Below are 12,000 nucleotides of genomic sequence, written 5' to 3' on the forward strand. Positions count from 1 at the left end.
CTGAGTATCTGTAAAGGTATTTTTCTACAATTGAGTATCAAATTGAGGCTGAATGTGGAGGAAAAATTAAATATTAAATTTGAACTCAATTGAACATGGAAACAAACAATGGTCACCAAGTCCCAGAACAGGTTGTTTGAACCCGTTGAGGGAATTATCCGGCATTGCTTGGGAGAAATCTTTATTTCAATCTATTACAATCACAAAAACAAGTTGAACTTTTTGTGTTCCTTGGGCCCTGTCACAAAGCTCCCTCATGACTGGGCCTCATGCCAAACAACTCATTACAAAAAGAGCTAGGGTTCTAGACTGTATCAAAGCTTCATGAGACCTCTCCTTATCTGTGCACGGACAGGTGACTGACTCTGGAGCCCAGACTGTTGCTTACCAGTCTGACGATGATTTCTCCATAGTCTGGTGAGTGTAAATACATATATTTTTTCCCTTCTCCCCTTCCCATTGCAATTTGTTTATTATAACATTTGCTTATTATATGATTTGCTTATTATATCTGTATTGCCATACACTTGGGTTAAAGGCTGATTACCCTTGAAGGTATTGTGTGTATTCCTTTTCTTCTCTCCTCGCATGTTTCCTGCACAGAACAATACTCACATTAGAAAATCTGCTCTCCAGATCAGACATAGACTTTCAGCCACAGAGGAATCTAGATGACAGCTTGAAGTCTTGGGACTAACATCTGAGTATACAAATTTGGATACCGACACTCACCTTTTCGTCTCACCAGTCATGACCTGAGATATGATCATATAAGATTCACCAAATTTCCAGCACCTAACAACATGTTCCTTCCTGTTCCCAGATGAGGGCCTCTTCATTTCCTGCTCCTGACACTTACACACACATATGGTGATGGTGAGGGGGTATGAAGCTACCCAGATGGATTTACAAATGAAGACTTGCTTAGATGGGACAGCCCTGGGCTCCTTGGTTTTAGATTTGGTGGCCTTTGCCAGTGGCTTGAAGCATTGAGGTTGAAAAATTGAGAACTGATCCAACTTCTGCATCTTTAGAAAAGGCTTTCACTCAAACCCTGCTGAAGCAAGAGCCTCAGAAAGTTGGTATACAGCAGAACATCTTTCTCTCTTGAGAGATTATGGCCAACTGAGCTGTATAGGGGACTGTCTTTAGAATGTGAGTTTTTGATTACCAGAGTCCTTAGTACTGTTAGGGTCTTTCACCAAAGAAATAAGGTCACTTCTTGAAGGTTTTATTTCTCTTTCAATAAGACCTACCTTCCTTCAATAAGACGTTCTCAAAGGCTTTTCTGAATTGCTGACTCCTCACCTTTCTCTCCCATTTCATCTTATTACCTGTGCACAATTGTGCAAATACAGCACCTCCTGCACCAGTCCCTGAGGAAATGGAATGCAACCAGAGCCACAGGTTTGGGGATACAAAGCTGAGTTAAAGTCCTTATGTTTAATTTATTAATTCTGTGATCCCAGGTGTGTCATTGTGCCTCTCAGGGGCTCCATAGTCTCACAAGCTGCACAGTGGGGATGATGTTAACATCTACTTCCTAAGGAATGTTTCAGGTGTATGTAAGATAAAACATAAAAATCATGGTTTTTATGTCACCTGTAAATAACACACACACTTAGAGATGGAAGCATTAGGAGAATCGGTGGGAGGTAGCAAGGTAGCATGGGCCACAACTCAAGTAGGCCTGGGGTCTAGCAGTGTGATCTTGGGAAAGTCACTTCCCCACTGGGCCTGAGTTTCATTCTGCTCCCATAAGAGATTGAAATTAAATGTAGATATCGTCCTCGGCATTGATGTGGTTTAGCTGTGTGTCCCCACCCAAACCTCATTTTGTATTTTAACCTCCAAGTGTTAAGGGAGAAACCTGAGGGGAGGTAATTGGATTTTCCTCATGCTGTTCTTGTTACAGTGAGTGAGTTCTCATGAGATCTGATGGTTTCATAAGCATGTGGTACATCCCCTACTCTCACTCACTTCACTTATTGGTCAACATAATTGGAAGTTTTCTGAGGCCACCACCCCCTCCCGCCCAATCATGTGGAACTGTGAGTCAATTGTACCTTTTTCTTTTTTTTTTTTATAAATTACCAAGTCTCAGGTATTACATCACTGCAGTATAAGAATGGACTAATACAGGCATTAAACTTTCTAGTGCCTTCTTATTATATATAGAATTATATCCATGTGCCTTATCTCGCCTCTGTCGGGGAAAGCCCTCACAAAGTCTCTCAGCACTAGGTGGTTAGTGATTCAGTTTTTATTGAGCAAAATAACCTACTGCCTGATGCCAGTAGTATGAAACTTGGGTTTTGAGAAAAATGTCATCTTGTTGTAGGTTGGCGAACAGGGGATAGGAGTCCAGCTCAATCGGTTTTCTTAAACAGGCTTTAAGGTATTGATTAGAAAATGCTTAAGAAGTGGGTTCTGGATTAGTAGGGGATTGCTGGAAGGAAAGTAGTAATATGGAAAGTCATGAGACATGCACAATCATCTCTTCTTGCTTCCTCACAGGTCACATAAATATTCAGGGAGAGTTAGTATGAAACATGCAATGGAAATTTGGGCTGTAACATCAGCAAATTCATTCTCCATGGACTTCAGTTGGCCATATTAGTTCCAACCAATTTCAGCCAATTTTAAAAAATCTTATAAGAAGAAGAAATTTAAGTGTTTCAACAAGTTGTTTCTTATCTTTCATTCTAAAAATACAAGTTTTAGTCTTTTTCTTTTAATGGTTTGGGGGCACAAATTCAGCTTCTGTCGAATGGAATACAGAGTAGTGTATGACTTTTGTATTAGTTCAGGCTGCTATACCAAAGAACCATGAACTAGACATCTTATAGCCAGCAGGACTTAATTTCTCACACTTCTAGAGGTTGGAAATTTGAGATCAGAGTGTCAGCATGATTGAGATCTGGTGATGACTCTTCTGAATTTCAGACTGTACATGTCAAGTTACATTCTCAATTGGCAGAAGGAGACAGACATCCCTCTGGGGCTTCTTTAATAAAGCCAGTAATCTCGATCATGATGGCCGTAACTTCAGGAGTTAACTACGTCCTATTTCCTTATAGCATTACACTGGGGATTACAATTTTAATACAAATACAAGAGGAGAATTATAGTGACTTTCAAGATTTTTTTTTAAAGCTGCCATTTTTCTCCTACTGGGTTTTTCCTGTTTGCTTCCTCAGTCTTTCAATTTCTCTTTCTGTCTTTTTGTGTGAATCTGTTTGTCTAATTCTGTCTCTCTATTGTATTCCTCAAATGGAGGAAGCAAGCGTCAATGTTATGAGATGCTCTATGTACAGACACACATAAACAAAGAACTGAGGGAGTGCTCAGGCCAGTAGACAGAAGGAAATCACGCTCTCAGTCTACATTTAACCCTGCCAATTTTCACATGAGTGAGCTTAAAGACTGATGCTTTCCCAGTCCAGCTTCAGTTGAGACCACAGCCCCAATATCACAAGTGACCTAAAGACAGAGTTAGCCAAATTAACTGTGTCCAGATTCTGGTCCACTCAAATTGTGAGATAGTATATATTGTTGAAAGGTGCTAAGTTTTAGGGCAATGTTGTCAGAAAGGAGCAGATATCTAGCCTCATCTCCCAGGCCCCAGAATTCTTCATCCCTCTGCTTATCTCTTCCTCAGGCTGTCTGTGGCCAAATTGATCCCTTTCAAATCTCTGTCAAACTCACACCTGTGAGACTGTTCTCCAAGGGTGGCTTCTCCCTGGCACATTCTCATGCAGGGATGCCTCCCTATTGTCATTCTAATCATAGATTAAATGTCACCTCGGTGAGGACTTTGGATCGCCCCATGTAATGATTTTGCAGCTCTTCCTCTCAACATTTTACTTTATATAATAGTCCTTGCTCTTTTTTTTTTTTTTTAACATATGTATACATGTGCCATGTTGGTGTGCTGCACCCATCATCTCATCATTTACATCAGGTATAACTCCCAATGTCATCCCAACCCCCTTCCTGCTCCCCATGATAGGCCCCGGTGTGTGATGTTTCCCTTCCCATGTCCAAATGATCTCATTGTTCAATTCCCACCTATCAGTGAGAATATGCGGTACTTGGTTTTCTGTTCTTGCGAGAGTTTGCTGAGAATGATGGTTTCCAGCTGCATCCATGTCCCTACAAAGGACACGAACTCATCCTTTTTTATGGCTGCATAGTATTCCATGGTGTATATGTGCCACATTTTCTTAATCCAGTCTGTCACTGATGGACATTTGGGTTGATTCCAAGTCTTTGCTATTGTGAAGAGTGCCGCAATGAACATATCTGTGCATGTGTCTTTATAGCAGCATGATTTATAATCCTTTGGGTATATACCAAGTAATGGGATGGCTGGGTCATATGGTATTTCTAGTTCTAGATCCTTGAGGAATCACCATGCTGTTTTCCACAATTGTTGAACTAGTTTACAATCCCACCAACAGTGTAAAAGTGTTCCTATTTCTCCACATCCTCTCCAGCACCTGTTGTTTCCTGACTTTTTAATGATTGCCATTCTAACTGGTGTGAGATAGTATCTCATTGTGGTTTTGATTTGTATTTCTCTGATGGCCAGCGATGATGAGCATTTTTTCATGTGTCTGTTGGCTGTATGAATGTCTTCTTTTGAGAAGTGTCTGTTCATATCCTTTGCCCTCTTTTTGATGAGGTTGTTTGTTTTTTCTTGTAAATTTGTTTGAGTTCTTTGTAGGTTCTAGATATTAGCCGTTTGTCAGATGAGTAGATTGCAAAAATTTTCTCCCATTCTGTAGGTTGCCTGTTCACTCTGATGGTAGTTTCTTTTGCTGTGCAGAAGCTCTTTAGTTTAGTTAGATCCCATTTGTCAATTTTGGCTTTTGTTGTCAATGCTTTTGGTGTTTTAGACTTGAAGTTCTTGCCCATGCCTATGTCCTGAATGGTATTACCTAGGTTTTCTTCTAGGGTTTTTATGGTATTAGGTCTAACATTTAAGTCTCTAATCCATCTTGAATTAATTTTTGTATAAGGAGTAAGGAAAGGATCCAGTTTCAGCTTTCCAGTCATGGCTAGCCAATTTTCCCAGCACCATTTATTAAATAGGGAATCCTTTCCCCATTTCTTGTTTCTCTCAGGTTTGTCAAAGACCAGATGGCTGTAGATGTATGGTATTATTTCTGAGGGCTCTGTTCTGTTCCATTGGTCTATATCCCTGTTTTGGTACCAGTACCACTTTGCTTTGGTTACTGTAGCCTTTGTAGTATAGTTTGAAGTCAGGTAGCGTGATGCCTCCAGCTTTGTTCTTTTGACTTAAGATTGCCTTGGCAATGTGGGCTCTTTTTTGGTTCCACATGAACTTTAAAGCAGTTGTTTCAAATTCTGTGAAGAAAGTCATTGGTAACTTGATGGGGATGGCATTGAATCTATAAATTACTTTGAACAGTATGGCCATTTTCACGATATTGATTCTTCCTATCCATGAGCATGGTACGTTCTTCCATTTGTTTGTGTCCTCTTTTATTTCACTGAGCAGTGGTTTGTAATTCTCCTTGAAGAGGTCCTTCACATCTGTTGTAAGTTGGATTCCTAGGTGTTTTATTCTCTGTGAAGCTATTGTGAATGGGAGTTCATTCATGATTTCGCTCTCTGTTTGTCTGTTACTGGTGTATAAGAATGCTTGTGGCTTTTGCACATTTATTTTGTATCCTGAGACTTTGCTGAAGTTGCTTATCAGCTTAAGGAGATTTTGGGCTGAGATGATGGGGTTTTCTAAATATACAATCATGTCATCTGCAGACAGGGGCAATTTCACTTCCTTTTTGGCTAATTGAATACTCTTTATTTCTTTCTCTTGCCTGATTGCCTTAGCCAGAACTTCCAACACTATGTTGAATAGGAGTGGTGAGAAAGGGCATCCCTGTCTTGTGTCAGTTTTCAAAGGGAATGCTTCCAGTTTTTGCCCATTCAGTGTGATATTGGCTGTGGGTTTGTCATAAATAACTCTTATTATTTTGAGATACGTTCCATCAATACCGAATTTATTGAGAGTTTTTAGCATGAAGGGCTGTTGAATTTTGTCAAAGGCCTTTTCTGCATCTATTCAGATAATCATGTGATTTTTGTCTTTGATTCTGTTTATATGTTGGATTACGTTTATTGATTTGCATATGTTGAACCAGCCTTGCTTCCCAGGGATGAAGCCCACTTGATCATGATGGATAAGCTTTTTGATGTGCTGTTGGATTCGGTTTGCCAGTATTTTATTGAGGATTTTTGTATTGATGTTCATCAGGGATATTGGTCTAAAATTCTCTTCATGTTGTGTCTCTGCCAGGCTTTTGTATCAGGATGATGCTGGTCTCATAAAATGAGTTAGGGAGGATTCCCTCTTTTTCTATTGATTGGAATAGTTTCAAAAGGAATGGTACCAGCTACTCCTTGTACCTCTGGTAGAATTCAGCTGGGAATCCTTCTGGTCCTGGACTTTATTTTTCGTTGGTAGTCTTTTAATTATTGCCTCAATTTCAGAGCCTGCTATTGGTCTATTCAGGGATTCAACTTCTTCCTGGTTTAGTCTTGGGAGAGGGTAAGTGTCCAGGAAATTGTCCATTTTTTTCTAGCTTTTCTAGTTTATTTGTGTAGAGCTGTTTATAGTATTCTCTGATGGTAGTTTGTATTTCTGTGGGGTCAGTGGTGATATCCCCTTTATCACTTATTATTGCTTCTGTTTGATTTTTCTCTCTTTTCTTCTTTATTAGTCTTGCTAGTAGTCTATCAATTTTGTTGATCTTTTCACAAACCAGCTCCTGGATTCATTGATTTTCTGGAGGGTTTTTTGTGTCTCTATCTCCTTCGGTTCTGCTCTGATCTTAGTTATTTCTTGCCTTCTGCTAGCTTTTGAATGTGTTTGCTCTTGCTTCTCTAGTTCTTTTAATTGTTATGTTAGGGTGTCAATTTTTGATCTTTCCTGTGTTCTCCTGTGGGCATTTAGTGCTATAAATTTCCATCTACACACTGCTTTGAATGTGTCCTAGAGATTCTGGTATGTTGTGTCTTTGTTCTCATTGGTTTCAAAGAACATCTTTATTTCTGCCTTCATTTCGTTATGTACCCAGTAGTCATTCAGGAGCAGGTTGTTCAGTTTCCATGTAGTGGAGAGGTTTTGATTGAGTTTCTTAATCCTGAGTTCTAGTTTGATTGTACTGTGATCTGAGAGACAGTTTGTTATAATTTCTGTTGTTTTACGTTTGCTGAGCAGTGCTTTACTTCCAACTATATGGTCAATTTTGGAATAAGTGTGATGTGGTGCTGAGAAGAATGTATATTCTGTTGATTTGGGGTGGAGAGCTCTATAGATGTCTATTAGGTCCACTTGGTGCAGAGTTGAGTTCAATTCCTGGATATCCTTGTTAACTTTCTGTCTCATTGATCTGTCTAATGTTGACAGTGGGGTGTTGAGGTCTCTGATTATTATTGCATGGGAGTCTAAGTCTCTTTGTAAGTCTCTAAGGACTTGCTTTATGAATCTGGGTGCTCCTGTATTGGATGCATATATATTTAAGATAGTTAGCTCTTCCTGTTGAATTGATCCCTTTACCGTTATGTAATGGCCTTCTCTGTCTCTTTTGATCTTTGATGGTTTAAAGTCTGTTTTATCAGAGACTAGGATTGCAACCCCTGCTTTTTTTTTGTTTTCCATTTGCTTGGTAGATCTTCCTCCATCCCTTTATTTTGAGCCTATGTGTGTCTCTGCATGTGAGATAGGTCTCCTGAATACAGCATACTGATGGGTCTTGACTCTTTATCCAATTTGCCAGTGTCTTTTAATTGGACCATTTAGTCCATTTACGTTTAAGGGTAATATTGTTATGCATCAACTTGATCCTGTCATTGTGATATTAGCTAGTTATTTTGCTCGTTAGTTGATGCAGTTTCTTCCTAGCATCGATGGTCTTTATATTTTGGCATATTTTTACAATGGTTGGTACCTGTTTTTCCTTTCCATGTTTAGTGCTTCCTTCAGGATCTCTTGTAGGGCAGGCCTGGTGGTGACAAAGTCTCTCAGCATTTGCTTGTCTGTAAAGGATTTTATTTCTCTTTCACTTATGAAACTTAGTGTGGCTGGATATGAAATTCTGGGTTGAAAATTCTTTTCTTTAAGAATGTTGAATATTGGTCCCCACTCTCTTCTGGCTTGTAGAGTTTCTGCCAAGAGATCTGCTGTTAATCTGATGGGCTTCCCTTTGTGGGTAACCCGACCTTTCTCTCTGGCTGCCCTTAACATTTTTTCCTTCATTTCAACTTTGGTGAATCTGACAATTATGTGTCTTGGAGTTGCTCTTCTCGAGGAGTATCTTTGTGGCATTCTATGTATTTCCTGAATTTGAATGTTGGCCTACCTTACCAGGTTGGGGAAGTTCTCCTGGATGATATCCTGAAGAGTGTTTTCTAACTTGGTCTCATTTTCCCCCTCACTTTCAGGCACACCAATCAGACGTAGATTTGGTCTTTTCACATAATCCCATATTTCTTGGAGGCTTTGTTCATTTCTTTTTCCTCTTTTTTCTTCGACTTCTCTTCTCACTTCATTTCATTTATTTGATCTTCAATCATTGATACTCTTTCTTCCAGTTGATCGAGTCAGTTACTGAAGCTTGTGCATTTGTCATGTCATTCTTGAGTCATGGTTTTCATCCCTATCAGTTCGTTTATGGCCTTCTCTGCATTGATTTTTCTAGTTATCCATTCTTCCATTCTTTTTTTAAGATTTTTAGTTTCTTTGCGCTGGGTACATAGTTCCTCCTTTAGGTCTGAGAAGTTTGGTTGACTGATGCCTTCTTCTCTCAACTCGTCAAAGTCATTCTCCGTCCAACTTTGATCCATTGCTGGTGATTTGCTATGTTCCCTTGGAGGGGGAGATGCACTCTGATTTTTTGAATTTCCAGCTTTTCTGCCCTGCTTTTTCACCATCTTTGTGGTTTTATCTGCCTTTGGTCTTTAGTGGTGGTGACGTACTGATGGGGTTTTGGTGTGGGTGTCCTTTCTGTTTGTTAGTTTTCCTTCTAACAGTCAGGACCCTCAGCTGGAGGTCTGTTGGAGTTTGCTTGAGGTCCACGTCAGACCCTGTTTGCCTGGGTATCAGCAGCGGAGGCTGCAGAAGATAGAATATTGCTGAACAGCAAGTGTTGCTGTCTGATTCTTGCTCTGGAAACATCATCTCAGAGGTGTACCCAGCCGTGTGAGGTGTGAGGTGTCAGTCTACACCTAGTGGGGGATGTCTCCCAGTTAAGTTACTCAAGGGTCAGGGACCCACTTGAGCATGTAGTCTGTCTGTTCTCGGATCTCAATCTCTGTGCTGGGAGACCCACTGCTCTCTTCAAAGCTGTCAGACAGGGTCATTTACATCTGCAGAGGTTTCTGCTGCTTTTTGTTTAGCTATGCCCTGTCCCCAGTGATGGAGTCTACAGAGGCAGGCAGGTCACCTTGAGCTGTGGTGAGCTCCAACCAGTTTGAACTTCCTGGCGGCTTTGATTACCTACTTAAGCCTCAGCAATTGTGGACACCCCTCTCCCAGCCTTGCTGCCACCTTGCAGTTAGATCTCAGACTGTTGTGTTAGCAATGAGAGAGGCTCTGTGGGCATTGACCCTCCAGACCACGTGTGGTATATAATCTGCTGATGTTCCATTTGCTAAGACCCTTGGTGAAGCACAGTATTAGGGTGGGAGTTACCTGATTTTCCAGGTGTTGTGTGTTTCAGTCTCCCTTAGCTAGGAAAAGGGATTCTTTTCCCCCTTGCGCTTCCCAGGTGAGGTGATTCCTCACCCTGCTTCAGCTCTCACTCATCGGGCTGCACCAGCTGACCAGAACCAATTGTCTGGCACTCCCCAGTGAGATGAACTCAGTACCTCAGTTGAAAATACAGAAATCACCTGTCTTCTGTATTGCTTGCATTGCAAGTTGGAGGCCGAAGCTGTTCCTATTTGGCCATCTTGCTCAGGATCTCTCTCTTTTCTTTTATGTATACTTGCTTTAGGACTTTTGTTCAGCTGTCTTCACACAGTTCTTCCCTCGGGGGGGCATGCAGGCATGAAGTAATCATTTTCTGTACCACATGTTGGGCCCACCGTGGTAGCTGGCAAAGGGAGAGTGTAAGGGAAAAAAGACTGGCTAAGTGGACATTGTGGAAATCATTGATAATAACACGAGGTGTGTGACTCTTACTTGCTCCAGCTGCTCCAGCAAAGCTCAATAGGCACCAGAAACACAACAGGCTGTAATCACCTCAAGGCCGTCACTAACGCTGCAATCCCATGCAGGAACATCATGGAACAAATCAGGTACCATTGTTTTTGTGTCCTCAAGACACTGGCTTTCTAGGGTTCCAAGGGACAAAGGAGCAGAATCTGAAGGCTGAAAGTACAATGAGTGACCTTGGAATCCTCCAGTGCCCTCTCTTGCCTCCACCTTTTGGGGTGTGCTATTTACTCATGAAGCACTCTCCCATTATCCAGGGAAATTATTTAATACCACTTTCAAGTGAGGAGCTCAAAAACCCAACAAGAACTGGCATTTTCTTGTGACATCAGACTCAGAGTCCAGTGCTCTGGCTCATTTTGCTCTATCCCATCTTTATTTACCCAAAATGCCTCTGAAGTGGCCATGCCTCTCTCTGATTTGAAGGGTCTCCAGGGAGCAGAAACATTTTTGCAGAATCTCAGAACAAAGAGTCTTAGTTAACCAATGAAGAACCAAGACTGGCAGACACTTACGAGTTTGTGAAACCATCGAGGTCACCCACTTCAAGCAATTCTATTTATGAGGAAGAAAACAGGCTTTCCTGTAGCCATTGTCTACATTAGGCTGAGGTGGAGCATAGCTCAATTTGCTTCCAGCTGTCCACAGAGGTGGATGGCAGAACCCCATTCCTGTCTTCTTGAAACCGACTTGGAGAGGACCCCAGGTGAAGCAGAACCCTGGATCTGCTCATTCTCTGTGCCCCTGGATAAGTAGCTAGGGAAGTGGATGCCCCTGTCTTATGGCAGACCTGCCTGCCCAGCTATTCATTTGTAATACATGGCCTTTAATGCATTGAAGTGAATTTATTTTATACCTAATTTGTTGAGCATTTTTATCATAAAGGGATATTACTTTTTTTAAGAAATGAAAGTTTTCTGCATCTATTTAAATGTTATGCTTGGTCCTAGGTCTGTCGTTCTGATCAGAAGCTGAGAGGTCCATCCATTCCTAGAGGAGAGCATGAGAACATCAGATCTTACATTCTGTGAACATGATCTGCTTATGATGTCTACTATGAGCGTCTGACTCCCTAAAGTAAATTGTGGCTCAGGAACTGTCATCTGCTTTCTTCACTGAATTATGCCAAGTGTCTGGAAAAGTGCTATATATGTATGTTATATGTGTATAATAAATAAATAAACCCTAACTACAACCTTTTTAGCTCTGTCTGAGTGTACTTGGGGCCCCTTTCTCAGCATGCAGGGGCACAGAATCTGTCTTTGTGAAAGACAAAGTCCAGCTACCAGGAAGCTCGAGTGCCCTTTACAAATGTAAGAACAGGTTTGTTTTCTATATGCTTTTCCATCCATAGAGGGACATGAATCATTGTGACATGAAAAAGCTTCTGTGGTGAAAGAAGAGAAAAAAATAAATATGAACAACCAGAACATACTCCTGCAGCCTTTCCACCAAGCCAAACATTAGGGATCCACTTTTCATGTTTTATGCCATTTATTTCTCACAAAAACCATATAAGGTTGTGGGGGAAAGTTAAGTATTAAATTTGAATTCAACGGAACATGGACACAAGCAATGGTCACCAAATCCCAGAACAGGTTGCATGATCTCCTTGAAGCATTCGTCCAGCACTGTTTACGATAAATCTCTATTTCATCTATTCCTATATGTTAGCTATTGAAAAACAACAGACAATCACAAAAAACATGTTTACGGTTTCGTGTTTCCTGAGTCCAGTTGTGAAGGGCCCT

General features: G+C 40.9%; 1 long non-coding RNA gene across 1 annotated transcript; it reads left to right on the forward strand.

The window, feature by feature from the left end:
* Nucleotides 1–323: 323 nt before the first annotated feature.
* Nucleotides 324–11,444, forward strand: LOC105466283 (uncharacterized). The gene is made up of 3 exons (XR_978079.1): nt 324–417; nt 10,226–10,332; nt 11,200–11,444. It is a non-coding gene; the product is annotated as an uncharacterized lncRNA (long non-coding RNA).
* Nucleotides 11,445–12,000: the final 556 nt, after the last annotated feature.

This window comes from Macaca nemestrina, chromosome 15 (assembly GCF_043159975.1).
Source record: "Macaca nemestrina isolate mMacNem1 chromosome 15, mMacNem.hap1, whole genome shotgun sequence".
NCBI classification, from domain to species: Eukaryota; Metazoa; Chordata; class Mammalia; order Primates; family Cercopithecidae; genus Macaca; species Macaca nemestrina.